The 5,000-nt window shown below is 38.1% G+C and overlaps 1 protein-coding gene across 2 annotated transcripts in view; it reads right to left on the reverse strand.

Annotated features, from left to right (window-relative positions):
- The window catches only part of LOC144025858 (UDP-N-acetylglucosamine transferase subunit ALG13), a 17,458-nt gene that overhangs the window by 515 nt on the left and 11,943 nt on the right, over nucleotides 1–5,000 (reverse strand). For both annotated transcript variants that reach the window (XM_077532228.1, XM_077532229.1), the window contains exon 4: nucleotides 1–5,000. This exon is cut by the window's left edge and continues 515 nt beyond it; it is cut by the window's right edge and continues 1,415 nt beyond it. The gene's annotated coding sequence lies outside the window, so the exon portion shown is untranslated.

The following is a 5,000-nucleotide window of genomic DNA, read 5'->3' on the forward strand; positions in this document are numbered from 1 at the left end:
GGGACAGGAAGACCGACGCAGTTTCGAAATAAATTTCCGGTTACCTTTCAGAATAAAACACTCGCCAGCTCCTATTTCGCAAGCTTTTCAGCAAAACGTGATGTGGGCGTAGACGGGCCTGGAGTTAACGTGCGAGGTGCTCATTCACGGTTTAGACACCAGCGAACATGGACGAGGAGAGGTTTATATTGGAGGTAGAAAGCCACAAAATAAAAAAAGTCCACCTCTCTTTCTGCTTCTCTGTTGAGCACAGACTTTCTGTGTGTTTGTCGTTTTTAATGCCACATGACCGCGCGGTCACGCGAGACACGGCGGGAAGTGGTCGGCGACGGAGCTGCCGGACCGCAGCTGTGCGGAGCCGGTGTGGATTGGCCAAAAAATTGACCCGTCCGGAGCACGCAGTCAAGACGCATCGCACCGTAGCCGCACCGCAACCGCAACCGGTGTAAACCCGGGGTTAGAGACGATACTTGTGTTGAGGTTTTTTTTTTTTTTGTTTCTCTCCTAAGAATACTGAGAAAACAATCAGGGTTGAATGATCGTAAAACTTGAACCTGTTCAATCTTGTGATTGTCAATTAGAATGTAGCCAATTAAGAAGGGTACACACCAAGATTATTTTAGTGAACTAAAACTACCGGAAAAAAACTACAACTCACATTGGAAAAAAAAAACTATTTCATTAATAAAATAAAATAAAAACAAAAATGCTTTTTAAAAAACAACGAAAACAAACTGAATCTACATTTTATGTTTACAAAATGAACTAAAACTAACTATAATTCTAGCAAAAACATTCATTTTCGTCTTTGGTAATTAATTGAATGCATGAGCCTTTGGGGATGATTTTAAATGTAATTTTTAGCAGATTTATTTTGAAATTAACTGGGAAAAAGGACGTTTGCAAGTGTGTCACACAGAAGTAACATAATCTAGTAGCAGTCGCTCCCATGGCGTTTTTTGAATATTGCACACAAGTAATAAACATTAAAAAAAAAAAAAAAAAAAAAAAAACTCAAATTAATACTGCAACTATAACTAAACTAAAACTAAGCATTTATTAAATAACTCAAACTAATAACTAACAAAACCACCCTGAAAACTAATTAAAACTTAAAGGTCCCCTCATATGAAATGTTCACTTTTTGGTGGGTTTTGGTCATAAATATGCCTTACTACATACAGCCTGACAAAGTCCCCAAGTTGTAAGATAAGCGGTCCATGTTTCCCTTTTCTATGGCTGTTTGTATCAAAGTAGGTCAAATAGCACTCTCAAATGGGCCGTTTTATCAGGTCGGTTTTACACGTCACTAACTCCACCTTTTTCGGTTTTACACGTCACTAGCTCAGCGCGAACTCCACCCTCACAATTTTCAACCCCTCCCGCCGCTAGAGATTTCCAACCCGCGAACAAAAACAGCAGCAGAAGCAGGAGGACAGCATGGCAGCAAAACAACCCCATAGGAACTGCTCTGAAACAGATTGTACAGAGGAGGACAACAAAAACATTTTTCTTCTGCCACATAAAGGCTTGTGGTTGGACTGTATTTATGCATGAAATTTGCCCAAGCAACTCCCAAAACGTGTTAGTATCTCCGGCCCGGAGGGTCGTGGAGGGCCGGCACCGACGCCGATGGAAAGCCGCGGTCGACCCGGTTCCGGGGATGTGTTCATTTTCCCCGTAAGACTTCTGGTTCAACCGGTACGGGGGTGTCAATCCCAGTAGCTGTACCCGGAAAATGTGCATCGTGAGGACTCGGGTTAGCAGCCCTGACAGTTTGTGGCAACCATTTTACTGATGACCACTTCAGGAATTAGGGACAATACAAACTTGGATTAGCAGAACATCTTTCACTTACCCCATATCGGTACCAACTATTGAAAGTAAAGCATTGCCAATATTACTTCAGGTGCAGACGTGAAGACTGTTTGTAAACATGGAGCACACGGAAAAGATGAGACTGGCCACGCCCAACTCATTTTGTAGTCAAAAACACACGGAAGTCTGGCGAGCCTTGGCCACGGCCACCAAAATCCACTCGTTTGATGCTAGGCTAACAGTAGACCTTCCTAGTGGAGACTGCAACTCTACAACAAGGTACAATTTCGTGAACATTTCTTTTGATACAGTATTAGGGCGTCCAGAGGATGGTTGGTGTCATTGCTACAAAGCTCATATCAGGTGATCTTTAACAACTTGAAAAACAAAACTCAAAACGAAATCAAAACTAACTTAACTTAAAAATTCTAAAACTATAATAATAATAACCCTGGTACACACTTACCAACAATCAAGACCAAATGATGCAACGCGCCTGATGATTGAATGTTTCTAAAAGATGACAGTGAGTGATTATCCTGCGGTGTGGTCTGTTTTCATGTCACTGATCTGCTCAGAAAACGGTCAACTGTAAAAAAATGTGCAATTTTTACAATTACTAATTCTTAGTTCTGAAGACAGGAAGTCTTTAAGACATCGAATCAAAGTCGGCAAAAGGCTGTTTGTCGGATGTCTCACAGATGTCATATGGGCCGATTATTTTCTTTGTCATGTGAGGAGTCTTCCAGAGTTCAAATTTCATGTGAGATGTTAAAAGTTGTTTCGTTTCAAACAGCACAAAATGTTAAATTTCACGTTTTTCTTTTTGAATTAAAAGCTAGTTAAATCAAATCCATACTCGTCCCCAATCACTAATCACGCGTGCGGGAATTGCTGACAGGAGTTGTAAAAGGTTGAGTTTATTGTGTAGCAACAGGTGTGGACCTCCAGCTAATCGAGTTGAATCCATGTGTATGCGTGCAAATGTGTGCGTAACCTTGACTTGGCTATCGGGTTACCGTGTAAATAGTCAAGTGTATAACCTGCCTGCCCGCCTGTTACACATTTGTCACACTAGGATCATCACAACAGCATATTTGACTATAATTCATATTTTTATGAACATTTCATATATATGCTGATACACTTTCATTGTTATTTATTTATTTTTTTAGTTTTACATTATAGAAGTTCTATACAGCCAAGCCCGAATTTAGAGTTGCACGTCTTTGCTGTAGTACCACGTTGTGCCTCAACATGCCGGGGCAGCACTGAGCTAAACAGGAAGAGATGTAATAGAAATAGAAGAAGAGGCTGAGCAAATTGCTGCTTCATGTGTGTTACGTAGCAGTTGTTTAAAGGATTAATAATTACCGCAATGTTGATGCTGACTTCCGTTGGCCTGTCTGTGGCATTTGTTAGCATTAGGGATGTAACGATATCCAAACATCACAATACGATATTATCACGATGCGATAATTATTACGATATTGTGGGGAGAATGGCTATGTAAAAAAAAAAAAAAAAAAAAGTCACAATATTGTAAAAAAAAAAAAAAAAAAAAAGGCATACAAAAAAAGCAATATTGTGCTTAAACAGCAATGAAAAATATAAAAATATAAATATTATATGTAAAAATATATATAAATATATGTATTGAGGCACTTACGCCACATATTGACTCAGTTCACAAGTATAATTTCACAAGCATAATTATAACAATTTAATATCGTGACATGACGACGACGATATATTGTGGGAGATTTTAACATCCCGATATCATGATATTGCTGTTATCGTTGCATTCCTAGTTAGCATAATAATAGTAGATTTTGGTTAGGATGTTTTTGTTGTTGTATGTATTACTGCTGCGTGACATACTGTGGTAGCGCTTGTTTGGAGTAACATGCTCGTTTCTTTTAGCTAGGGATGTAACGATACCGGCAATATCATGATATTGCGATATTAAAACTGCCACAATATATCGTCGTCATGTCGCCACGATATTAAAAGCAGCTCATCTGTTAAAAAAAATTACATTTGTGCAGTTCTAGCACCCTTCTGTTAGCTAGGTTTTCTTTTTAGTGCAGTTTAATTTTCACAAGGCATGTTTTGGCCCGTCTATGTTTAAAATTGACACTTTTGGTCAGATTAAGGGGAACTTGTGCTTGTGAACAGAGTCAATATGTGGAGTAAGTGCCTAAATACATAGATTTATATATATATTTTTATATATAATATTTATATTTATATATTTTTCATTGCTCTATAACCACAACATTGTGCTTTTTTTTTTAGTATGAGTTCTTTATTTTTTTAACAATATTGTGGCTTTTTTTTTTTATATCGCCATCCTCCCCACAATATCGTGATAATTATCGCATCGTGGCCTTCATATCGTGATAATATTGTATTGTGATGTTTGGATATCGTTACATCACTAACTTTTAGCCCATCTATGGGTTTTCACATTATATGTTAGCATTATGCTAACAGACTTTTTGATAACGCGCAGACAAAACAGCCTGCAAAGTGCACTTTTGCCCACATACACAAGATGGTGCACCAGACTGGTTTCAAAATAAAAAAAATAAATAAAAACACCCGTTCCCTGCTGAAGGTGAAAATATAATTTAAAAACAAAACAAAACAATTTCGTTAATGAAATAGAAACCAAAAATGCTTTAAAAAACAAAAACAAAAAAAAACCTAACTGAAACTACATTTTATGTCTGGAAAACTTACTAAAACTAACTATACCGTATTTTCCGCACTATAAGGCGCACCTAAAAGGCTTCAATTTTTTTCAAAAGCTGACCATGCACCTTATAATCCAGTGCGCCTTATATATGGATCAATATTGAGCCGCAACAGGTCTCGCTGTCAAGACGCTATCGGTGACCCTGCACGATCGGTGACGCGCATGCGCAGAAGATCCCGCCATCTTGGATCGCTTGCTAATATTAATACTTTACCTCAGAAAAAATAATAAAACAGCTGTTTATTCATTTTGGGAGTGAATGGAGTTGTCAGAAAGCTGGTTTGTAATCTATGAATAAAGTTTGACTGACCTATCTGACTGCTTTGTTGACATTCCCTTTAGTACAGCACCATCTAATGGATGCATAACGTAACCCCAGCCTCTACTGTAGCCCTTTATATATGCAAAAATTTGTAAAATA

The sequence above is a fragment of the Festucalex cinctus genome, chromosome 9 (assembly GCF_051991245.1).
Source record: "Festucalex cinctus isolate MCC-2025b chromosome 9, RoL_Fcin_1.0, whole genome shotgun sequence".
Lineage (NCBI taxonomy): Eukaryota > Metazoa > Chordata > Actinopteri > Syngnathiformes > Syngnathidae > Festucalex > Festucalex cinctus.